General features: G+C 42.3%; 1 long non-coding RNA gene across 1 annotated transcript; it reads left to right on the top strand.

The window, feature by feature from the left end:
• Positions 1-971: 971 nt before the first annotated feature.
• Positions 972-25,048, top strand: LOC135966320 (uncharacterized). The gene is made up of 2 exons (XR_010579563.1): positions 972-1,307; positions 23,980-25,048. It is a non-coding gene; the product is annotated as an uncharacterized lncRNA (long non-coding RNA).
• Positions 25,049-26,424: the final 1,376 nt, after the last annotated feature.

Below are 26,424 nucleotides of genomic sequence, written 5' to 3'. Positions count from 1 at the left end.
AAACACTTTTGGAAAAGCGCAGTAACTTGCCCAAGTCAACCAACTGTTAAATGTGCATCTGGATTCAAATATGGGCCTGGATGACTGACTTTCAAGCCCAAGCTCTTAGTTGCTCTGTTGGGAATCAGGGATGATCATTCTGCAACTCAGTCTCCTTGACAGTAAGCCCAGCCTGTTGCCATCTCTGTTGATATAAACAACATTTCCTGCAGGAGCTGAGCAGATATCAGGAACAAAGACAGTTGCCCAAATCAATGCACTCTCCAAACAAACATGGAGCAGAGAGCAACTGTCCCCAGTACCCCACTGATGTGAAGTTCTAGAAGCTCCCGTCTCAGCAGATGGGATTAACAGAATGATTCATGTTTCTTAACTACTCTACTGTGGGATGGGATGGAGGTCACTCCATCCTGAGCACCTGCAATGGCTCAGAATTCAGTAAAGGAGACAGCAGGTCTCCAGTGGCTGTCCAAAGCTGTGCATGCACATATTCCAACAGGGCTCTATATGGCCTTTTCTATGTTGTGGTGCCTCAGGGGACCCTACTTCTAGAGGACTGAGAGCTCAAAGCAACCTGGTTGGGGCCATATGGAAACACAGGATGCCAGGCTGGGTTGCATGGACCTGCATGGGGTCAGGCACCGCAACAGCAACTTCATCACATAAAAATCAGTGGGTCATCATGACTTCAAAGCCCAGTACAGGGCGATGACAATGGCATGGCCCTCAACCAGACTTCCCCAGAAACACCTCACAGTCAGTGAAATTCAGGGCCGGGGACAGTTCATTTTGGAGGCAGCTGGAGAAAAGGGACTCCAAAAAATAGCTAGCTTGAGAATGTTCTGCAAATTGGAAGTTGTGAATCACCGAAGCTGAAAAACATCTGATTCAGCAGTGCCTAGGGCGTTCCAGAAGTTTCAGCTGTCAGGCCTTGGAGTCCAGACAAAAGCATGTGTGCAGAGCAGAAAGCCAGATGCAGACTTCTTACCCAGTCCTGCTGGTCATCTCCAAAGGCATGGATGTGGATTCAATTGCTAGGAAGTACAGATGGTCACTGGAAATGGGCTCTGCTTAGACTGGCTTCTTACAAACACGTGTAGCAAAGCACTATTTTGATGAAGGAGAGAGACATGGGTGGCTGGGGAAAAGTTGCCTCCCATTTTAGAGAAACAACTTATAATCACATGCTCAGGTCCTTTGGGGATCTAGAGTGGTGGGATCGTGTTGCCCATGAAGCTACGTTGGAGCTAATAGGAGTGCTCCCTGTTGAGAAGGGGATTTCAAAGTGAAGAAACAGATTGAAAGAGGTGAGTTATCCTTCAAGTTTGCAGTGCAGTCATGGCATGTCAGTGCTTTGACTAGTTTCATCTGAGATTTTTCCTATTCTTGCACCAGAAGAGTGAGAAATACATTTATTTTTATTGTAAGTTACCCAGTCTCAGATATTCAATTATAGCAATAGAAAATGGACTAAGATAGTCATCTTCATGTTATTGAGTTATAACAGTTTTTTATATATACCAGACACAAGGATTTTGTGGGATACATTTTTATAAATATTTCCCCAGTTGTTGAATCTGTCTTTTATTTTTGATTCATAGAGTGATTTGAAAAGCAGAGGCTTTGAATTTTGATAAAGTCAATTTTATAAATTTTCTAATGATTGAGCTTTTTGTGTCCTATCTCAGAAATTTTTGCCTACATTGATGTTGCAAATATATTCTTTACATTATCTTTTAAAAGCTTTATATTTAAGTTTTTGCATTTAGGTGTATGATCCATTTTAAGGTAAGTTTTATTTACTATGTGGGGAATGATTAAATTTTACTTATTTTTTTCTGTATGAGATGTTAGTTTTTGGAATGCTATTTATTGAAATGACCATTCTTTCTCTGTTAAATTGACATAGCACCCTTGTAAAATAATTAACTATGGATGTGTGGGTCTATTTCTGACCCTGTATTCTTTCCCATTAATTGGTCAATCATTTTGCCAAAATCATAGCGCCTTGATTATTGTAGCTTTTAGTAACTTTTGAAATCATATAACTTTGTTTCTATTTTTAAAATTATTTTGGATATTTTGGGTCCTTTGCATTTCCAAATAAATTTTAGAATCAGTTGTCCATTTTGACAAAGCAGACTGCTAAGATTTTGATTGCAATTATAATAAATCTATAAATCATCTGGGGAGAATTGACATGTTAACAATACTAAGTCTCCCAACTCATGGACAGGGTGTATGTATTTATTTAGGTCTTCTTTTATTTCTGTCAGCACTATTTTTTATTTTCAGTATGCAGAAATTACACAGTTTTTGTTAAATTTATTCCTATGTATGTTATAGTTTTGAACTATTATAAACAGAATTCTTTACAAATTTATTTCCCAAGTTTTTTTGTGGCTAGTATGTAGAAATAGAGTTGAATTATATGAATTGGCTAAATTCACTTAGTAGTCCTACCTAGTAGCTTTTTTTTAAAGATCCAGTAGGATTTTCCATGTGCGTGGATTTTTCCATTTTAGGTTCTTTGTGTATAAAATTTGTTCTACTTCTTCCTTTTTAATTTGTATGTTTGTATTTCTTTTCCTTGCCTCATTACAATACAACAAAGCACACCTAGTACTAGGATTTCCAGTATGATGTTGAATGGACATAGACTGAGCAAGTGTCTTTCCTCATTCTGAACTTAGTGAAAAATATTCAGTCTTTCACGATTATGTATAATGTTAGTTATAAATGTCTTCTACCAAGTTAAGGAAGTTTCTTTTCTTTTTCTTTTTTCTTTTTGAAACCAAGTCTGGGTCTGTTGCCTAGGCTAGAGTGCAGTGGAGAGATCTCGGCTCACTGCAACCTCCACCTCCCGGGTTCAGGCGATTCTCCTGCCTCAGCCTCCCAAGCAGCTGGGATTACAGGCGCCCACCAATATGCCCAGCTAATTTTTGTATTTTTAGTAGAGATGGGGTTTCACCATGTTGGCCAGGCTGGTCTTGAACTCCTGACCTCAGGTGATCCACCCGCCTCTCGGCCTCCTAAGGTGCTGGGATTATAGGCATGGGTCACTGTGCCTGGCCAGAAGTTTCTTTACATTCCTACTTTGCTGAGAGATTTCTTTAAATTATAAATGGGTAAAGAAATTTGTTAAATACTTTTCTTAAATTTATTAAGATAATTATGTTTTTTCTTCTTTAGTATGTTAATATGGTGATTGTATTGGATGAGTTTTGAATATTAAACCAACCTTGCCTTCCTGAGATAATTTTCACTTCATGTTGTATTGTTCTTTAAATATATTGCCAAACTCGTTTTGCTGATATTTTGCAAAATATGTTCTTTTCACGCAAGACGTTGGTTTATAGTTTTTCTCTCTCTCTTTAATGTCTTTGTCTGGTTTTGTCTCAGGACAATGGTGACCTTAAACTGTGTTAGAAAATCTTGTCTTCCTTTCTATTGTCTGGAAGCGTTTGTGTACAGTTGGCATTATTTCTTCATTAAATATTTGATTTAGTATACCAGTGAAGGTATTTCGACCTGGAATTTCCTTTGTGGAAAGCTTTAATGTCATTATTTTTGATCTTTTCTTCTTTTCAAATATAAGCATTGAAAGCTGTCTGGTTTTGTTTAATAATTGCTGAAGCATTCCACAAATATTGACATGGTTTGTTTTCATTTTCATTTGGTTCAAAATATTTTCTGATTTCCTTGTTGATTTATTCTTTTCATATTTACTCATAATCTTATGGTTGCTGTGTTTTCACTCTTTTATGTTCCAAGTCTCCCTCTGGTATCAGTTTTCTTCTTTGTGAAGAACTTCCATGAACATTTCTTCTTGTGAAAATCAGTTAGTGACAACTTCTCTCACCTTTTGTTTGTCTGAAAAAAAAAAATCTTTATTTCAACTCTACTTTTGAAAGATATTTTTTCTGGTTATCAAAATTTACATGACATTTTACATCTTTATCCCTCAAAGATATCAGTCCTCTGTCTTCTGGTTTGCATAGTTTCTGATGAGACATCTGAGATAATTTTTCTCTTTGTTCTCTGGGTTTATCATGTCTGTTTTTCTGTGCAGCTTTTCATATTTTTCATTTAGTAGTTATTTCTTTAGCAATTGACTGTGATTTCTCTTGGTATGGTTTTCTATGTGTTTATCTTTCCTTGAGTTCATTGACCTTCTTGCATCTGTAAGTTTATAGATGTCATCAAAAATTTAGATTTTAAAATTGCCATTATAAATTCAATTTTTTTTTTCTGTTCATCTTTCTCCTTTTGGAACTCCAGCAACATTTATTTTATACCATCTGATGTTGACCTACAGCTCAGTGAGGCTCTGCTTATATTTTTCAGTCTTTTTCTTTTTCTCTGTGGTTCCTCTTGAATTTTTTTCTTTCCTGAAAGTTCCATTTGGCATGTTTTCATATGTGTGTATATAGTGTGTGTCACACACACACACACACTATATACACTATAGATAGATCTATCTATATATGCATACACTACATATATATAGTGTATGTATGTGTTCCTTTGTATATACATATATTCTTTCATTATACTCATGTTTTTCTTTAAACACTTGAGCTTGCATACCTGAAAGATTTTAAAGTCCTTGGTTGATAATTCATTCATCTCTAAAATGTATAGATGTTTCTATTGATTTATTTTCCTTCTTTTACAAATCATATGCTTTCATCATAATTACTAATTTTTTAACTAGAGGTTGGGCATTGTGTATTTTATATTGGTTATTGGTGGATTTTGTTATATCCCTTTGAAGAGTGTTATGCTTTGTATTGGTGGGTCGAGTGACTAGGATGCAATTCAGCTTGATTCTTTTGAGGCTCAATTTTTATATTTTTAAATGGTTAATTTAATCCCTTTACTGAAGGGCTTATTTAGCCCCACTACCAAGGCATAAAACTTCCATGGCGTTACTACGTTTCCCATGTATTTAGCATTGTCTCTGTGCTCTGGCTGGTGGGAAGTTGAATATTTTCAGCCCTGGGTGAGCTCTGAGAATTGTTTGGCTTGCAGCTCTCTAGTGATTTTTTTTCTGTTAATTTTCCTTGCCCAGCCTTATTTGCATGTGGAGATTAATGTTTAGCTAAAGATCAAGAGTGCCCCTATGCAGATTTCTGGAGCTCTTTCTTTGTATAGTTTCCTTCACTCCAGTACTCTGTGCTTTCCAAATCTATCTACCCTGGCCTCCCTGATCTCTGTGACTTTCTCTGTTTGGGTTCATCCTCCTGGTGACTCAGTCCAAAAATTACTTCCAGGTTAAGATGGTGCAATTGTCTGGTTTACTTTAGTTTTTCATTTTATTGGTGGTTATGGTCCTGTGTTACTTGCTGTTTAATGTCTGAAAACACTTCTTGAATCTATTTTGTTCTGTTTGTAGATTGTTTTTTCAGTGGGTCAGGGTATATCCCATAGGAGTTTCTCCTTCATGGGTAGAAGCAAAAGTTGAGATTAAGTCTTTTGCCCAGTCACAAATAGATGTTAGCAGAACTGGGTCTAAAACCCAAATATGATAGACTTCAAAGCCTGTGCCCTTCATCATGATCAAGATCCCATTCTCCCCTTTTTTGGACCACATTCCAGAAAGAAGGCAGGTAAGAACCCAGTCAGTAAAAAGCAAACTGGCTATTCTTAGTGTTACAATTCCAGTAAGAAGGATTAGGCAGGGAATTTGCTGTTATAGTTGGCGACTTCTCAGAAGTGCCCTGCCAAAGTTAGCTTTTATTTATTTTCTTCCTTGTGAGTGAATGGAGAAAGTATGGGGCAGTTCTTCATTTATTTGTTCGCTGGTTCATTAATTCTATCATTTATTCCTCCATTTAAGATTATTAATGGAACACCTGCTGTGTACCAGGCACTAGGTTTTTTTGTTGTTGTTTTGGGAGGGAAATGCAGCTCCCAGTGGGTTTTGCTTTGCTTTCTTCCTCTTCATTCTTTTGCTGTCTCCCAAACTTTCAATATGATCATGTGGGAAAGTCCTAGATGGTGACATTTTAGGGATGACTCCCTGGACCCTCGTGTAGTTTCTGGGTTGTTAGGAGAGAAGTTAGGGTCTCCTTCCAAATTAAAATAAACGCCAACACCCCCGGGGAGGTATCATACATTAAGCCATTGTCAGCCAAATCTTGGCCAGCTATTAATGTTTCAGGAAAGATTTATTAAGTGTTAATTAAGAGTAAGCATGAAGAACAACATTGGCCTCTTGGGAAATGGGACAGGATGAGAAAGCAAAGGAATTCTCACAGAAAATGTGGCAAGGATAAATTCTGAAATTTTGTCCCAAGCTGAGACGTATATGTCCTTTGTCTTCTTTGGTCTGGGTGTCATAATAATAACAAAGTTGAGTGACACTTTGTAGGTTACAGTTCCCCCCACCCACTCATTTGTTTTTCTTGAAGCCACCTCTCAACAGCCTTTGGAGAACATTAGTACTGCTGATGAAATGGAAATTGGAAGAAGGAAAGTCACTAGCTCAAGTTGCCCAGCTGATAAGTGTTATGGTCTGAATTTGAACCGAGGCCATCTAACTCCGGTGCTTCTGGTCCTAATTCTGCTTTGCCATCTAAACTTGCAAAGCTGCTTGCTATGACCAAATCATCTCTGTCTTCATTACTGGTTCTATCAGTTCAGGATTTTCCTGTGCAACTCTTTCACAGAGCACCAAGTTTGGTGTCCAAGGTGATTTGGGCTTTTTGCATGCATCCAGATATTTGTTGCCAACCTCAGGAACCATTTCTTCCTCTTTGTGGCTGGTTGATTGGAATGGTAGCAAAAAAGCAAGTCTGGCCAGCTACTTCGTGGAAGACCAGGAAATGACAAAGGACACAGGATGTTCTTTAAAGTTCTGAACAACATGAGGCCAACTAAATGGGAATGAAAGGGCTTTTGAGGAGAAATAGGAATTAAACAATAGTCTATCATCAGGTTTACTGCTGCTGGAAAACAGAATGCAAATGTATTTGCAGGGTGAGATTCTAAGGCTATTTTTAAGAGAGGCACCAGCAGGCATTCAGTGAAGGCTAGATGGGTTAATGAAGTAAACGCATTTCCCGCTTCTCCATGATTTATATTTCTAAGGCTGCACTACATAGTAATTCAATAAAGCTGAAATGGCAGGAATGTCTGGCAGATTTTTTGGAATATGATACTTGGCTCATTATGGTGGTCCAGTTTCAGTATCTGGATAAGGGTGAGATACAACGGGACATCAGGAGCAATCTTTTCTTCTCTCTTTCAGCCTCTACCACTTCAGCATAGCCTGCTCTATCTCAACCTTACTCATGTCAATATAATACGTTATTATTAAAGGCTTCCTGAAGCTTATTTTCTATTTGAGAATGATGAGGTATTCACTGCCTGCCAATCATGGTCTTCACAATTAGGAAGTTTATGCCTCAGTTAATGGTTTTTCTTTTCCTCTTGATGTAACAAGAGAATTTATCCTGTGAGTAATACTGGAATTCATCCTCATGGTCATTTTCCTCTGTTAGTGCCCCAGGGACTATTTGAAACTACTTCTTTGTATGTGTATGTGAATATATGAGACAGAGAGACTCGGGGGAGAGGGAGAAAGAGATAGGAGTGAGAGGGCAGAGAGAGGAGAAAGTATTAATCTCATAGAACTCTTAGTTTCCATTCTGATAGCATTTATTGAATATATAGTCTGTGCCCCTAATGGTCCTATAGTGGAAATCTATATGGTCCTATATGGAAATCTGCTTTGTGTCAGTTCTACATCACTTATTTTGGGATTCTGTTTCTGGCAAGGCAATGTGATTCAGTGGGACCTCACCGGGCTGTAATTACCTTTCACACTATAGGGACAAGCTCTTCACTCACTCTGACTAGTTCAATTTTTTTCTTCTGGACCTAATAATTAGTTCAGTGTTCATTCTAAAGCCCAAACAGGACCAATCAATGCCACTTGGGTGATCAAGTATGGATGTTGAGTGGTGGCGGGGGTGGGGGTGGGGGGATTTGTGATGATTGTTGTCATCATCTTCTCTTTCTTTCTTTCTGTCTTTCTTTCTTTTTATTCTTGACTCGCCATTAGGATGATGTAAATCTAGAGATACTACTGGTGGCCAATTTTTATCACAAAATGATAACAGAGATGGCCTAAGAATGAAGCCAAGAAAGAGCACCACAGAACTAAGAGAGTAAGTGAAATGTGTATTGTAGCATCATTTGATCTCCTGAGCCAGGCTACCCTCAAAGCAAACACTAACCTGAGACTTCATAGTGATGAGAGTTATTCTCCTTTTTTGGGCTGAATTAGTTTGATTTGGGTTTCTGTCACTTGCAATGGAAGAACAGCTTCTGGATACCTGAACACATGGAGGTTCCTGGAGGGTGGTGCACCCAGGAACCTTCAGATGTTCCAAGCAAGAGAAAGCATGGAAACTGTGCACTCCTTCCCCCCATTTCTCACCCTATGCATCTCTTCATCTGTATCCTTTGCAATATCCTCTATAATAAACCAGTCAACTTAAGTTGTTTCCCTGAGTTCTGGGAGCTGCCTGAACAAATTAATTAAACCCAAAATGGGGGTCATAGGAACCCCAACCTGAAGCTAGTTGGTCAGAAGTTCTAGAGGTCCAGACTTGTGACTGGTGTCTTGGTACAGGAGAGAAAGAGAGTCTTGGGGACTGACCCTATCTCCAGGTAGCTAGTGTTGGCATTGAATTGGAGGATGCCCAACTGGGGTCTACTGCTTGGTGTGTGGTGACAAATCTCCACATCTTTGTTACAAAAGTCTTCTGTGTTGATGATTGTTGTGGTGGTGTGAAAGCAGAAGAAAAGCAAGGTTTGGGAGAGTTTTTCCCTACACAGATCGTGACGACAGTGTGAGGAGGGGAGGAGTTGCTGGACTCTGGAAGGAGAGAGCTCTGTCAAGAGGGCTTCCTTGACAGGAGCTGTCACTAGGGAAAGCAGCCAGCCAGAGGTGACCTTGCCGGAAGGGAGCCTGGGAAATGACTGCTGAACCTCTGCTGAAGTCAGAGGGCAGATATCCCTTCCTGTAGTTGACACGGGTCAGCTTCCAAGGCTCAGAGCAGGTGGAGAAGGGTGGAGAATGCACCGAAAGGGGCATTATATGGTTTGGTTGTGTCTCCACCCAGATCTCATCTTGATTTGTAGCTTCCATAATTTTCACATGTCTGGGAGGAACTTGGTGGAAGGTAATTGAATAATGGGGACAGGTATTTCCCATGCTGTTCTGGTGACAGTGAATGAGTCTCACAAGATCTGATGGTTTTATAAAGGGGAGTTCCCCTGCATACGCTCTCTTCTTGCCTGCCACCATGTGAGACAAGACCTTACTCCTCCTTGTTTTCTGCCATGATTGTGAGACCTCCCCGGCCATATGGAACTGTAAGTCAATTAAACCTCTTTCCTTTATGAATTAAACAGTCATAGGTATGTCTTTATTAGCAGCATGAGAACAGACTAATACAAGGCAAATAAGAGATCCTCAGTGGAGGTGCATGCTGTCACTGTCCCTATCTTATAGATGAGGAAATCAGAGCTCAGAGAGCGTACAGTGATAACGGGCCAAAGATTATATCAATCAGTGGTAAAGACAGATGACAACTCAGTCCCCCTGACCATAAAGCTGTGCTCACTGCAGTCATCCTGGCCCTGGGGCTTTTGGCTGGACCTGTTTGCCTCTGAAAAGAGACCCACAGGCCTGTGTGCCAGGCTGGAGGATGGGGATGGAGATTGATTGGGCTTCTCCTTCTTGCCAGGCACTGTGCTAGGCATTTAACCCACAACAGGCCTATTGAGATAGGTGTTGCTGATTCCGTTCCATACGTGAATAATCTGAGCCTCAGAGAGGCTATGTAACTTGCTCAAGGGTACACAGCTGGTGGATACTGACCTAGGTTCCAGAGGTCAGATTCCAGAATCCATGATCTTTCCACTATGTCCCGGGGCAGGGACCTAAGGAGCAGAAAGGGGAAAGGAGAGGGAGAGAGGGAGAGGCCGTTGTGCGCATTGTTTTGAGACGGTGGGCAGGAACTGGGGAGAATTCGGGTGGCAGCATCTTTCTTGGGCCCAGGAAGCATAAGGCATGTAGGCAGGAATCCCAGAGTGCCATCTGGAGTTCCAGAACATCCCTAAGCAGCCTTTATATCTGCAGGCCTGTGCCGGGCCGCAGACTCACATGAAAGCATAAAAACGCTCTGTGGCAGATGGGAATTTGAAATCACGTGTTGTGAGCAGCCAGAGCCAGGAGCTGTGACTCCCATGTGGCGCTGTCAGCATGTCTGAGACACCGCTTCTCATCCTTCCTCCCCTGCCTGTCCTTTCCACTCTGAGTTTCTCCCCCCTCTCTCTCCTTTGCTTTCACTATTAAAATTTTATTTTATATGTTTTTTATTTTATCTTAGCTTGAGTTTTCTCAAGTTTCCTCTGCCTCCTCCCTGGACGTGGAGACACATCTTCACTTTGTTCTTCAGGCCTCTCAAATTCAACGTGTTCAAATAAAAATCCCATTCTTCTCACTTAGCAAATCTGCCTCTCCTCCTTGTTGGTTTTGCATTTTGCCTTCTGGCACCGGATAAGGGCCGGTTTTGCTTCCTGCCTCACCTCTCCTTTCCCTCCTTCTATCTCCAGTTGGTTTCCCCATCGCTCTTGGTGCCCCTTCTGCTTCCTCTGGCTGGTTTCCGCACTCTTCATCTTTCACTGAAGCTCTTTAGGTATTTTTGGAGCTGAGTCCCTGACTGCTTGGTCTCTTCTCTGCTTCCTCCAGCACATTGCCACAGATGTCACTTGAAAACATTGTCCAGGTGATACCAACAGTTTTAGCAAGAAGAGAAAATGGAGGCATTGTCTACGTGCCTTTGGGAAGGAGGGTGTAGAGGGCAGGCTCACAGCCCCCACAAGACTCCAGCCCTAATTCTGGAGGCATTGAATGTTAGTTATTTCCATGGCAAAAGGGACTTTGCAGAGGAAATCTAGGTTAGCAATGAGTTGACTTAAGATAGGGACATTATCCTAGATTAGCCAGGTAGGCTCAGTGTAATCACACAAGCCCTTAATTGCAGAAGGGGAATGCAGAAGGGAAAGTCAGAGAGATTTTAAGAATGGGAAGGATTCAAAGCTCTGTTACTGGCTTGAAGATGGAGGGGGTCCCATGTCAAGGAAATGGGAACCTCAGTCCTACAGCTGGAAGGAGCTGAATTCTTTCAGCAACTTGAGTGAGCTTGGAAGGGGCTTCAGTCTGGAGCCTCTGGAAGAGAATGCAGCTCTGCAGGCACCTTTTCAGCACTTGTTAGATCCTGAGCAGAATTCAACCATGCCATGCCAGACGTCTGAGCTACTGAACTCTGATGTAATGAATGGTTTTTGTTTGTAAGCCCCTACGTTTGTGGTACTTTGTTATGGCAGCCCCAATACAAACTAACACAAGTAGAAAACTAATACACACAACAAAAGCCAGAAAGATAAATCAGAAACCAATAATAATGATTATGTTTATGGTTATGAGGGGACAGAAATAGGGAAACATCTCTGACACACAGGGAAATTAGCATACACTGAATGTTTGCTGTAGACCAGACACCATGTCAAGTCCTTTGACTGCTATACCAGACCAGGATCTGAGTTGTAAGCAATAGAAAGGGTCTTTGGCTAATCTAAGCCAGAAAGAAATTTATAAAAGAATATAAGGCATCTCCCAGAAACTCCAAGAAGGCTGGAAAACAAGGCTTGGGAAATAGTTGGGAATATGAAGGAAGCAAGGTGGCCAGAACTCAGCCAAAATTGGACCATAGAGTCAGGGTGTTGGGTAGACTACAGCTACCCTGGCTGCCCCTGGCACTGTGGCTGCTGTGCTACCACAGCCAGCTCTGGCCTTTGGCCATTGGGCATTGCTAGGGGTACCATTGCTCTAGAAAATGGGATGGTTCTGGTAAGTACAGTATTGCCAAAATGGATCCTGCCTCATCCCTGTGTCTGTGGACCGTTACTTTGAGATTTAAAACTTTGAGCAGGTATGTCTGGTTGGGTCACAGGCCCAGAAGTTTCAACTGCTGTGCAGCCAAAAAAATGACTCGCAGAAAATGGCAAATCATCCTGCACATCTCATTTAATCCGCATAACAACCCAGCAGGGAACTACTATTATCCCCACTTAATAGATAAGGAAACCAAGACTGCCAGGAAGGTGAAGCTCCTTTCCCAAGATCCTGAGCTTGTATAGGGCAGAGCTAAAATTTGAACTCAAGTCATCTAAGCCTTATATGCACATCCTGTGGCCTCTTCTTGCAGTGACAGTCAAGGTTCAGATCCTTTCTGAGGAAAGAAGAGGCAGGTGGATTTTATCTGGTGTGTGGTTCAGAGAACTCTGGGGAGACAGGTTGAATGGGAGCAGTAGCTGGCCAGACAGCTCTGACCCATTTGCTTTTGAGGCTTGGGCATGGAAGAACTTTAAATTTTTTCCCTGTTTAGTGAAATATACCTTCAGACATCTGTTCTGAGTTGATGCCCTATTGTTAGTATATATTGCGTGGCATGGCATACTCTCTCTCAACTTGAAATTTAAACAAGGGACGTTGAGGCTCTGCTGATGAGACCACCACTGGGGAACTTCATCTTCTGTCTTGCCTCTCTTTGCCCCCTTTACTGTCCTTCTCCACCAAGCATTGCAAAGGAAATGAGATGGAATCCCAGGTGGGTGGGATTCAGGATTCAAGGATCCCAAGGTGGGCATCCTTGACACAGCTCTCTTCTCCTGCTCCATTATCCTCCCAGCCCCGAGCCAGGCCAATGACAGAAAGAACAAAAAGAAGGCCTCGTTTGTAATCTATTTCCTGATTTGAGATATCTGGAGCAGGTCCAGTCATAGGCCACTGATTAAAAGCGGTTTAGTTACTGTCACTGGTGTGAGGACCAGGCTAAATGGAAACAGGCCAAGCTCAGGCTCCACAGAGAGGAAACCCCAATTCAAAAGTTCCCTGGGATGACCTCCAATAAAAACTATCTGTGAGGGTGACTTATGAGTACTGACAAGAATTGGTTCATTTAGGCATTATTTATGATAAATATGCAGTATATACATATACTCAATATAGATATACATTCAATATTCAAATATAGAAAACAAATATTCACTAGTTTTGCACACATGTAGGCCTATGCAGTAGAGTTTAGGAATTAAGCACGTGAACTCTTGATCACCTACTGTGTGCTAGGCATCCGACACACATCATCTCACTTAATATTCACATCACTCTCTGAAGAGGATATCATTGTGAATATCACTGATATTTTACAGGTAGCAAAATGGAAAATGATAGCAGACATAATGTAAGGGAGATCGTTTTCATACATTGGAAAGTACAGTGGGATGGTTGACCATAATTACTGCCATTATGATTAATCATCATCATTAGTTTTAATAATGACTGAAATAGAGAGGGTTGATGTTAGCCCACATTACTAGGCCACAGCCAACCAGGATGTCAGTCAGGAGGGACTGAAAGTTGAAGGACAGGGTCATTCCTATCCAAGTGAGTCCAAAACTCACTCCCTGTATCTATTTAGGCACACTCAGTCCTAGGTATTTTTCTCACATAACTCATCTGATCCTACAACTGCCATAAGAGATAGAAACAATTATTCCTCTTTTACAGTGGAAGAAGTTGACATGGAGAAAAAGACTAGGCAATTGTTCGCACCCTGGCCAACTCCGGAGCCTACTGGCTTTACCACTAAGCCAGTGAGCTCATTGCTCTACCACCAGCCTTAGTCACATTTCAGCAAGTGTGTAGGATTGCTAGACTTCACTCATAAAAGTATAGAATGCCTAATTAAACTTGAATTTACATAAGTGACGAGTAATTTTTTTAGTATAAGTGTCTCCCATGAGACATGGTCATGTGATAATGCGTGTAGAGTCTGTTAAACACCAGGCACATAGTTGGTGTTCAAAAAGTCTCATTTCCTTCTCTTATGTCAGACTGCTAATTCCTACCCAACTCTGATATCTATGACTCTTCAGTATCAAATCCTAAATTCCAGCCGGGTACATCCTTTGATTATGTTCACCAGCCTCCCTTATTGCTTCCTTCTAACTAGGTGCAGTCAAGTGACTAAGTTATTTTAGATGAAATGCAATCACAAGTGTGACTTAGAGTTTTAGAAAGTTTAGAAAGCTTTTGGAAAGTTTCCTTCAAAGGGAGGGGACAAACTCGTCTTCATTCTTTTGGTTTTTCCATTTCTCCCTTTATCTGGCCTATAATGTACATGGAATGACTGGCATCTGGCCAGTCATCTTGGACAATAAGGTGACCTTGAGGATGAAGCCATTGCATGAGGTCAGTGAAGCAGAAAGACAGATGCCTGTATCCCTTCCTAATGACCATGGATCCACTATCCCTGCCAGGGACTGCCTATCTCTAGACATCTTTTGTGCATGACAGAAACAGGCTTCTTCTTATGAAGTCTGATCTCTGTTAGTAGCAGTCAAATGTAATTCATAACTGATATGCATTATCCAGTATATATTTCATGTGTACCTATTATAAGCCAGACATTGTGCTGGATTCTGGAAGTAAAAGAATGCCATTATGTAGCTCAAGGTCTTTTCAAACTTTCTTTATTTAAAATTTAGATCAGAGTCAGGAGCAACCTCAGCAACTTCTCAAATCAATGCATTCATTTTATTTATTTGATATCTGTACTGCTTTTTGCCTCAGAAAATTTTGTAAGTCATTTTTCTCAGCTCATAGCACAGAGTCATCATTAGTCCTTGTAAAGGCTCTCTCTTGTTTTATTTTTTCCCTTTTTTCTGACTTCTATGTCCCTCTCTCCCTACAATAAGTAATAGCCCTAAAGTGTGTATATATACACATATATGTATATATGCGCGCGTATATATACACATATATGTATATATGCGCACGTATATATACACATATATGTATATATGTGCGTGTATATATACACATATATGTATATATGTGCGTGTATATACACATATATGTATATATGTGCGTGCATATATGCACATATATACATACACATATATATATACACGAGTGTGTATATATACACATATATGTAATATATATTTGTATATATGTATGTAATACATTTGTATATATGTAATATATTTGTATATATGTATGTAATATATGTACACATACACACATAAACCATTAAATAAGACTGTGTTCTTGTAAAATATTACCAGTCTATGAGTCTGTAATTTTCCCAAATGATGATATGCTATAAACCTAATTCTTTTTAATTTTTTTCACTTAATACTATTTTTCTAATACAAATATATTACTAACAATAAAACTACTGAATGAAGTTTAAGATTTCTCTGCAAAAATTTTTGTTGTGGTGGTTCGTAGAGTATATCCCACTAAGGATGAATAGTTAGGATATTGTGTTCAAACATTTGTTTTTAATTTTGGAGTTAGTCTTTTCTCCCCTCTTTTTGGTTTAATGTACTTTTGAATGTGTAAAACACATAGTTCCAAACACAAAACTAAATTAAAAATTCTACTCAGAGATGGCTTCTTCCCATCCTTACCCCTCCTTCCTGTTTATTTACCCCCATAACCAGAAACATAATCACGATTATTGGTTTCTGGTTTATCTTTCTGGCTTTTTTTTGAGCAAAAGTAAATACATACATATATATTCTCATTTCTCTTTCTTATTTCATGAAATATAGTGCACATATAAACAGTGTTCTATACCTGGGCATATATATGCTGGAGTTATTCCAAACATATATGCTGGAATTATTACCAAGAACATATGCTGAAGTTATTCCAAATCAGTAAACAGAAATTTTTAAAATACTTTTTACATTTGCATTTGCATAGTACTCGATTGTGACAATGTACAATAGTTTCTTCAACTAATTTCCTATTGTTTGAAATTTAAGTTGCTTGCATTCTTTTATTACAGACAATACCACTGTGGATAACCCTGGATGCATGTTGTAATTGTGGAGATGCATTTCCAGGGTGGATTCCTGGTAATGGACTTGCAGGGTCAAAGCACAAATGCTACATCACTTTATGAAATTAATATGGTTTTGCTGTGTCCCCATTCAATCTCATCTTGAATATTAATCCCTGTAATCCCTATGTGTTGTGGGAGGGACATGGTAGGAGACAACTGAATCATGGGGATATTTCCCCTATGCTGCTCTCATGATAGTGAGTGAGTTCTCACAAGATCTGATGGTCTTATAAGCATCTGGCATTTCCCCTGCTGGCACTCATCCTGCTGCCCTGTGAAGAGGTACCTTCCGCCATGACTGTAAGTTTCCTGAGGCCTCCCCAGCCATGTGGAACTGTGAGTCAATTAAACCTCTTTTCTTTATAAATGACCCAGTCTTGGATATTTCTTCATAGCAACATGAGAATGGACTAATACAGAGATATTTTCAAATTCCCCTCTATAGGGGATGTGTCATTTGCATCTCCTCAGCAATGTGTAAGATGCCTGTTAATCCACAGTCCTGCCAACAGTGAAGTTGAACTTTTATATTTTTAACAATCGAATAGGTGAGAAATAGTATTTCAGTACAGATTTAACTTGTATTTTTTTTCTTGTTATGAGGGAGGTTGTACATCTTTTCATGTGTGTCTGGATTGCTTGCTTGTTTTGCATAATACTGCACCTTTGTAATCTATCCACATTGCTCTGTGGATATATGGTTTGTTGTACCTTTTTGCTCCATTGCATTCTGTAGACTACATTCATTACATATAAGTTTAACTTGTTTTTTTTTCCTAGCATCTTCCATTACCATAAGCCATTACCATGAACATGGGGAGAGATAATTTCTCTGGGATATGTATCTAGGAGGACATATGCACATTTAATTTCACTCAGGGCTGCCAGATTTTTCTGAAATGTCTGTAACCATCTACCTTTCCACTAACATGGCATAAGAATTTTTACTTCAAATTTACTCATGTTACAGATAAGGCAGTGTGGCCTAGATGGATCATAAATTTAGCCAGTAAGAGCCAGGATTTGAACCTTGGTCCTTCAGTCTACATTAATCATTGTTGACTAATGCCACAGTCAATAAAAATGAATTAATTCAACAGACATTTATGGAGTGTTCACTGCATGGCAAAGGTTCTGGGTACTGGAGATATAAGGAGGAGATTATTGTCTTAAGGTGTAGCGGGGGAGATCAGTAAATAATCAAATAGCGATAGTCAAGATTTGTATATCTCCATCTGTGCATATGTCACGTGGGTGGTCTGTGTGAAGTGGCCAAGCCAGCCTTTCTTCTGACTCTTGACCAAGTCTGCACAGGATGAAGGAGGCTGATAATTTTGCTCTTTTGCTTCACCAGATTCCTCTGCTGGTCACAGGCTCATTTTATAAGGCTTTGTGGGAACGTTTCCACATCTAGAAATGTTGGCCAACTAGTCTGCCATATTAATAAGTTCTTTGGAAAGCTCAATCCACATACAGTTAGAAAAAAAGAAATACATTTGGATGGGTACATCATCCTCTGGTTTTGTCCTCAGGACTATGAATTTCTGATGAGAATTTAGAGAAAACAAGTTTCTCCTTTTGTAGTTTTATCTGATTTGGCTCCCATCGTTTTCCACCTGCGTTAAAAGCAACTAGTTTGGACTGGAGCAGTGTCCCACAGTTTTCAATGCCTGGGCCTTTTTCTTGAGACAGAGTCTTGCTCTGCTGTCTAGGCTGAGTGCAGTGATATAGTCATAGCTCACCGCAACCTCAGACTCCTGGGCTCAAGCAATCCTCCCACCTCGGCCTTAAAGTAGGCAGGACTACAGGCATGCACCACCATGCTGGGCTAATTTTAAAATTTTAATCTTTCATTTTTAGTAGAGATGAGATTTTGCTATGTTGCCCAGGCTGGTCTCAAACTCCTGGCCTCAAGTGATCCTCCTGCCTTCGTCTCCCAAAGTGCTGGTATTACAAGCATGAGCCAGCATGCCTGACCTCTTATTCCTTTTCTATCCATGTTTTCAAAGACATTATCTTCTGAATAAATCATTTACTAGATAATGACTACTGTTATTTTTCTATGTATGATTCAGATATGTTTGATTATGTAATAAAATCACATTTTAGAATTTCTTATGATGGCCCTGATAGCCAATCAGAGCTTCTAATTGCCACCTGATCATATGGTTTGGCTCTGTGCCTCCACCCAAAGCTCATCTCAAATTGTAATACCCATGTGTCAAAGGAGGGACCAGGTGGGAGGTAATTGGATCATGAGGGTGGTTTCCTCCATGCTGTTCTCATGATAGTGAGGGAGTTCTCATGAGATCTGATGCTTTTTAAAGGGGCAGTTTCCCCTGCATGCTCTCTCTCTCTTGCTGCCTTGTGAAGAAGGTGCTTGCTTCTCCTTCACCTTCCACCACGATTATAAATTTTCTGAGGCCTCCCCAGCCTTGTGAAACTGTGAGTCAATTAAACCTCTTCTTTTTATAAATTACCCAGTTTTGGGTAATTCTTTATGACAGTGTGAAAGTGGACAGCTACAGACTTCAATAATATTTAACACATTTTGGGCTCCATATCTCTGATTATCTCTCTCTATATATATATGTGTTTGTGTGAGTGTGTATACATATGGAGACAGGGAGAGAATTGCATCTCAGGAATTCCTCTGATGTCACCTATGATTATCATCCAATGAATTCGGCACTCAATTGATGGAGTCTCAGAAAAAAATCTTACATTGTGTTAAACATATGGGCTGTGAGGTCAGACTGGTTATGTTCGATCCCTGATATGGCTCTTGCTTTCAGGTATCGAGTAACTACTGTGTGCCAGGCATGGCTCTAAAGTGATGGCAGCAGTGGCCTATCTGTAGTGGCTGCTGCGAAGACACCAGTTGCAGCGGGGTAGGTACAACTGGGGCTGTGCCCTCTGTGTGAAAGAGTCGTGCAAAAAGAGCCAGCAGGAGCCTGGAACTGGTGGGAGCCTTGTCCCCTGCTGAGCACCCATGCTTCCTGGGTGCATGCTGCAGACCTGGGCATCCCGGGCATCCCTGTGCTCTTGGGGGCCCAGGAAGCTTCTTGCCTCCACAGGCTTGAAAGTGCCTGCTCCCACTGCCTGGCCTTTCCCTGCTCCTGGTGCCCACCTGGGGTGAAGCAAAGTTGTGGCCAAGCCCGAGTGCTGTCACAACCCTGCCGGGTGTGTGCACACCTGGGGTGGTGCTGATACACCAGCCCCCTCCTGCCTTGGCCCTTTGTGGACTTTGGGCACTGATGAGCATGGGAGGGAGGCTGAGGTAGGTGACTGAGGGCAGCTCTGTGTGGGCCTGCAGGTGCCCCTTGGCAGGAACAGCCTGGGTGCCTTGGACAGTATGTTGATGGCAGGAGGCAGACAGGTTCCTGGGCAGAAAGGGGCGGGTCCTTGGTGAAACACCTTCATGCCAGGGAGGGCCTGAAGTCTGTGGGCTGGGCTGCCAGTTCTGGGTGGAGTCTGTGGCTGGAGTGAGAACTTATGATGTTTTTTCTGCGCTTGCCCTTGGCTGCCCATGGGCCAATCAGCATGCACTTCCTCCCTTCTGAGCCCATAAAACCCCCAGATTCAGCCAGACTAGCACAGATGTTGGGATGACCTGCCTGCAGATAGGAGCTACCCACTTTGGACCTCCAGAGAGCTGTACTGTTGCTCAATAAAGCACTTCTTTGCCTTGTTCACTCTCTAGTTGTCTGCATACCTCATCCTTCCTGGATGTGGGACAAGAACTCAGGACCTGCTGAATGGTGGGACTGAAAGACCTGTAACACAAACAGGGCTGAAACACATCCCCTTGCTTGCCACATTGCAGGTGACAAGAAGGAGAGTAGAGCTGTGGCCCTTCAGGGACCCTAGACCTAGGGGCTCCCCTAGTCAGAGCTGTAACACCCTCTTTGGGGCTCTGAGGTTTCTGGCATCTTTGAGCTTTCAGGCACTATCATGTTCCCCCTGCCCAGACACTGGTGCCTGCAACAGAAGCCACTTGTGGTATGTCTGGTCCAGCTGCAGCCTTGCACGGAGCCGGTATCTGTGCCAGTGCCTGGAGTTGCCTGCCCCACTGCAGCAGCTGGTGTGCCTGGCTGTGTGCAGTGGCCAGACCCTGTGCTTGCTTGCTTGCTCACATACCCCTTGCTGCTCCATGCCTGGCTCGCTCTTGGCAGGTGTGGAATCTGGGCCAGTAGTGCAAGCCAAGTGCAGCCTGCTGGGCCAAGTGGGTGGAATTGAGTCCAGCGGGCACAAACAATACTCAGGCAGAAGGCACTGCTGGCCACAGAGGTTTCCGGCTGGTGAAGTGACACCCCAAGGATCCCGTGATATAAGCACTTGGAATTTATTATTAAATTAAATGCTCTATTACTTTTGTTTACAGGTGGCACCTTAACTTGGCTTCATCAAAATTAAAGTAACTTATTTATTTATATCCAAAAAGTCTACAACTTTAGGTATGGCTGGATCCAGGGTTCAGAAGCTATCAAGTCCTAGTCCTGCCTTCTTGCATTTCCTCCTCAATCAGGCTGCTTGTTGTGGCAACTTTTCTCATGACAGCTCCAGTTTTACAATTTACCCACTGCACAATCTGAATAGAAGAGATTCTCTCTTCCTGAGAGTTTCAGCAGAAGTGTCAGAATGAGAGGACAGATTTATCTGTCCGTTTCAGAACAACCCACCGTGGCTATGGGAGTTTGATGCTCCAACTGCACAGATATATGTCAAATGCCCTTGCTGGACCTGGGGGAGGGGGTCTGCTTCACAACATCACCTGAGAGTGGGGGAAGGCAGCTCCTCAAGGAAAACTGGGAGGCTGTGGTCAGAAGAGGGGCATGGATGCTGGCACGCAGAAGAGCAGATGCCCCATCCGTTTCACAGATGGGGAAACTGAGGTGAACTTAGGCCCAAAAGCTGGGAACTGGCTCACGTCACAGCCAGTAAATGGGGCTGCCAAGATTCTGACCCAGTTCTCTCTAACTCCACGGCCCTCACCTCTTCTGCTGTGTACTGCTGCGGGCAGGCTGTGCCTCATGTCCCTTTCTGTGCCCTCACACTCTCTGGTTATTCCTGGTTCTGAGATCCTACTTGTACTCTCAGGGTGTGTAGATCTCTGTCTTAATCATGTCCTCTACCCTCCATTCTAATTCACAGGGTTCTTTGGTTTTGAACCACCTTGTCTTTCACTGCCTTATCTCAGCTGGTTCTCATAGTAATCTAGGGTGGTACACTGGGCTAAGACTATTGTCTGTTAGTAACATAAAAACCACAGCTTTATGGTGGTATGCAGTGGGTGCCTAATAATGGTGACACACTCTTGAACATAAATTGTTCCCCTACAAGTGTTTCTCCCACTGTTAGTTTCTCAAAAAACAGCAGGAGGTGAGTTAGCTGTGGATCAGATTGTGGGCTGGTGGATGTGTTAAGAACAGAGCATGTGGGCAGCAAAGTGCCAAGAGGAAGAAAAAGGAAAGAAAGGGGAAGGGAGGGAAAGCAAGAGAAGAAAAAGGGAGGGGAGTGGAGGAGGAGAAAGAGAAGGAGAGAGGAGGGGAGGGGAGAAGAGGGTAGGAAAGGGAAAAGATAGGAGGGGAGAGGAGGGAAAGGAAGAGAAGGGAAGGGGCGAGGAGGGGAAGGGAGGTGAGGAGAAAGAAGGGGAGGGGAGGAGAAGGAAGAGAAGGTGAGGGGAGGAAAACAAAGAGATAGGAGGTTAAACGAGGGAAAGAAAGAGAAGGGAAGGGGGGAAGGGAGGGGAGAAAAGGAAGAGAAAGAGAGGGGAGGGGAGGACAGAGGAGGGGAGAAGAGAGAAAGGAAGATAAAGAGAGGGGAGTGGGGGAGGGAAAGGAAGAGAAGGAGAGAGGAAGGAAAGGAAGTGAAGGGAAAGGGAGAGAAGGGGAAGGGAGGGGAGGCAAAGAAAGGGGAAGGGAGGCGAGGCAAAGAAAGAGAAAGAGCGGGGAGAGGAGAGGAGGGGAGAGGAGGCAAAGAAAGAGAAGTAGAGGGGAGGAAAGGGAGGGGAGAGGACAGGAGGGGAGGAAAAGAAAGAAAGAGAAAGCAAAAGGAGGGGAGGGGAGGGAAAGAAAGAGGATGGGACAGGAGGGGAGGGGAGGGAAAGAAAGAGGATGGGACAGGAGGGGTGGGGAGGAGAGGGGACAGGAAGTAAGGGAAGGCAAAAGAACTTGCTTTTCAACTTCACCAATCAGGTTAAGTCTCCCCTGTTCCCTGGGGGATGATGTGGGTAGGCTTTGTGTCCTTACCTAAATCTCTTGTTGAATTGTAATCCCCATAATCCCTATGTGTCAAAGGAGAGACCAGGTGGAGGTAATCGAATCATGGGGCGGTTTCCCCCCGTGCTGTTCTCGTGCTAGTGAGTGAGTCCTCACAAGATCTGATGGTTTTATAAGGGGCTCTTCCCCCTTCGCTTGGCACTTCTTCCTGCTGCTTTGTGAAAAAGGTTCCTTCCTTCCTTCCCTTCACATTCCACCGTGACCGCAAGTTTCCTGAGGCCTCCCCAGCTATGCTGATCTGAGTTCATTAAAAACCTCTTATAAATTACCCAGTCTTGGGCAATTCTTTAACCTCTTTTTTTTTTTTTTTTTTTGAGACGGAGTCTCGCTCTGTCGCCCAGGCTGGAGTGCAGTGGCCGGATCTCAGCTCACTGCAAGCTCCGCCTCCCGGGTTAACGCCATTCTCCTGCCTCAGCCTCCCGAGTAGCTGGGACCACAGGAGCCCGCCACCTCGCCTGGCTAATTTTTTGTATTTTTAGTAGAGACGGGGTTTCACCGAGTTAGCCAGGATGGGGCAATTCTTTATAGCAGCATGAAAATGGACTAATAAAGGGGGTGAGAAAGGGGGCAGAAAGAAGCTAAGAGTGTCACCCCAGGAGAGATCTTGCTACTGCGTGGAAAGACACAGCAAGAGGAGAACAAAGGTTTCCCTTCCAACATTGCTTGCTGACACAGTCCCGGGCTCTGAGACTCATGTAAGGTTCTAGGGAGGCTGTCTTGCCCTGGCCCTCAGATTGTTCACATACCACAGGTGTTTGAGAGAAAGAGCAGAGCAAATGAGGAGGCACAAGCAGTTGGGGGTATGCAGAGGAAGGAGGAGAGGGGAGCATGCAGAGGCACCATAATTACTAAACTCCTAACCTTTCACCAAGCATGCTGTCGTGGTGAGGTGCATGGCTTTGGAGTTGGATGAATATGGCTGTAAATTCCAGCTCTGCCATTTACTGTGGGACATAAACACATCCTGGATCCTCTCTATGTGTTACTATACTTATGCATAAAATGGCAGTCATTATATCAACCTTGTGTGGTTATCAAGATAATTTAAAGAGTGTCTGTAAAATGCCTGGAGCATAATAGGTCCTCAATAAATAATAGCTATGAGCAAAACCTACCTCCTCCTTAAGGTTTACAAGCCCCTCCTTTCTCTCCCACCCTCTCGCTGCTGTTCATTGCACACAGCACAAACGCACTAACCTTCTTTCAGCCCCTCAAACACGCCAAGTCCATTCCCATGTCAGGACCTTGGCCTGTGCTGTTCCCTTTGCCTGGAGAACTCTCCTCATGAATGTCCAGCCTCACAGCTCTTCCTTATCCCCCCTGCAGTGGTGCTTACTCTCATTTCCTTATCTTACCTCCTTAATTCATCCAAGTTCCTCCCTACCACACCACCCTGTTGCATCTCTTACAACATGTATCATTGTCTGAAATGACTTGGAGTTTTTTGATGGTCTGTCTTCCACTAGGATGGAACTTCCAGGAGGACAGAAACTTCCACTGTGTTTCTCATGCTGTATTTCCAGTATCGGGGCCTAGTAAATGCTCAATAAACTCTTCTGAAGGAGACAATGACCATGGTGATGGTGATAGTGACATTGACTATGTGGACTCAATAATCTCCTCTTTCGCAACCTTCAGAAATTTTTTCTTTTCTAACCTGCCTCAGCTTCAGAGCTTCTCCCTGTGTCTTTCAGGAGTTTTATGGGTCACAGGCAGTGCCGGATGTAAAGAACACAGCCCATGGGATGAGGAGATGACACACACAGCCTTTGGGAGGAAGACAGGGACCGTGAAAGAGAGCAACGTGAAACAGCGGAGTTTTCTTGGCCTGAGGTCTGAGACGCTGCAGTGAGTTTATAGAATGCTAGCCAGTTGTGATTGTTTGTTATGGAACATTTACATATCATTCAATGTTGGCCAGGATCTTTTACAATCCTCTAATCAAATTTGCAAAGAACTTTACAAACTTTAAAAAAATTAGCTATTAGTTTTAAACTGGCAGGAGTATACCTGCACCAAAAAAGGGGACGCTTGAATTTTGTGGGACTGGAATTCCTTTTCATCCTCAGATGCCTGGCTTCATCTCAGCTAGTTGTACTGAGGGTTAGCCCTTTAACATAATTTCTTTTGAGGGAGGACACAAGTCAAACCATAACAGTTCGTAATCATGACCAAAAAGACATTAGGAATCTCCACACTAAATTAGAAATACCATTTGATCCAGCAAACCCACTACTGGGTATCTACCCAGAGGAAAAAAAGTTATTATATGGAAAATATACTTGCACACACATGTTTATAGCAGCACAATTCACAATTACAAAAATATAGAACCAGCCCAAATGCCCATCAATCAATGAGTGGATAAAGAAATTCTGGTGTATACGTTTACCATGGAATACTACTCAGCCATAAAAAGGAATGAATTAATGGCATTTGCCACAACCTGGATGGAACTGGAGACTATTATTCTAAGTGAAGTAATTCAGGCATGGAAAACCAAACATCACATGTTCTCACTCGTAAGTGGGAGCTACGCTATGAAGATGCAAAGGCATAAGAATGATACAATGGACTTTGGGGACTTGGGGGAAAGTGTGGGAGGGGGTAAGGGATAAAAGACTACAAATTTGGTTCAGTATATACTGCTCAGGTGATGGGTACACCAAAATCTCACAAATCACCACTGAAGAACTTACTCATAAAACCAAATACCACCTGTTCCACCAAAACCTATGGAAATAAAACATTTTTAAAAAAGAAGACATTAGTCTACATGATTTTTTTTTTATTTTTATTTTTTTTTGTGTGTGTGTGTTTGTGTTTGTGTTTTGTTTTGTTTTTGAGACGGTCTCACTCTGTCACTCCAGCTGGAATGCAATGGGTCGATCTTGGCTCTCTGCTACCTCTGCCTCCTGGGTTCAAATGATTCTCATGCCTCAGCCACCTAAATAGCTGGGATTATAGGCACAGGTCACTACACCCTGGTAATTTTTGTATTTTTTGTAGAGATGGGGTTTCACCATTTGCCCAGGCTGTTTTGAAATCCCTGAGCTCAAAGTAATCTACCTGCCTTGGCCTCCCAAAGTGTTAAGATTATGGGAGTGAGCCATTACACCTGGCTTGTTATTTGTTTTGATGGAAGAAATGATGTTTTGCAATTGTAGCCTGCTCTACAAAAAAATAATGATGTATGTTAGGAACTTACAAAATTAGCTAATGTATCAGAAAGTCATATACGGTGGAATTTCTAGGCCAAAAAATAAGAATATTTTTAAGGATTTTGGTTTTCATCACCTAATTTCCTCCAGAAAGACTGAGCTGTAATGCTTTCAGTTAGAGCAATGGTAGGTGTTCCTCTGACATCAGGCTTTATTATCTTTGTTTACTGGGCCATACCTGGCATCTATTAGGTGTGCAATACATATTTCAATGTAAAACACAATTTCTTCATTGTATTTCATTTCTTCATGCTTCATTTTAAAGCATTAGCATGTGTCAAATATTGCATGGGATATACTTGAGCTGAAAGATTATCTATGGTTTGAAATTCAAATTTAAGTAGGCATTTTGTGTTTTTATTTGCTCAATTTGGCAAAATCCATTTGTACAATGGGAATAAAAGCAACCCCCTCTCATGACCAGAATATGATCACCACAATCACTCAAGGCTGTCCCTAGCCCAGTGGCTGGCATGGAGTAGGCCCTCATCAAAAGACACTAAACAGAGACTAAACAGAGAACATTTGTTTCTCTATGCACTACTTGCCTTTGCAAGCAGCTGCCATTTCTTTAAGCACTTAAGAAATCTCAGGCATTTTAGGGACATTATCTTAATCTTGTCGTTGCTCACTTAGCTCCAGTCATACTGGTCTCCTTTCTGTTACTCAGACACAAGCCAGCCTGTCCTGGCCTTGGGCTCTTTGCACAAAGTTCCCTCTGCCTGGACTGCTCTTGCCTCAACCCCTTTGCATGGCTGCCTCTTCTCACTGTTCAGGTCTTAGCTCGAATCTTACTCCTCAGGGAAGACATCATGCTCAGCCCACCAAAGCTTCCCTCTTCTTGTCCTCAAGCCACATGCATGTCATCTCCGTGTCTCGTCATCTGCCTAACACTGCTTATTGTCCAAGGCAGAGCCC

The sequence above is a fragment of the Macaca fascicularis genome, chromosome 11 (genome assembly GCF_037993035.2).
Source record: "Macaca fascicularis isolate 582-1 chromosome 11, T2T-MFA8v1.1".
Lineage (NCBI taxonomy): Eukaryota > Metazoa > Chordata > Mammalia > Primates > Cercopithecidae > Macaca > Macaca fascicularis.
Note: the sequence above shows the minus strand (reverse complement) of the source record. Positions and strands in the feature narration are given on the sequence as shown.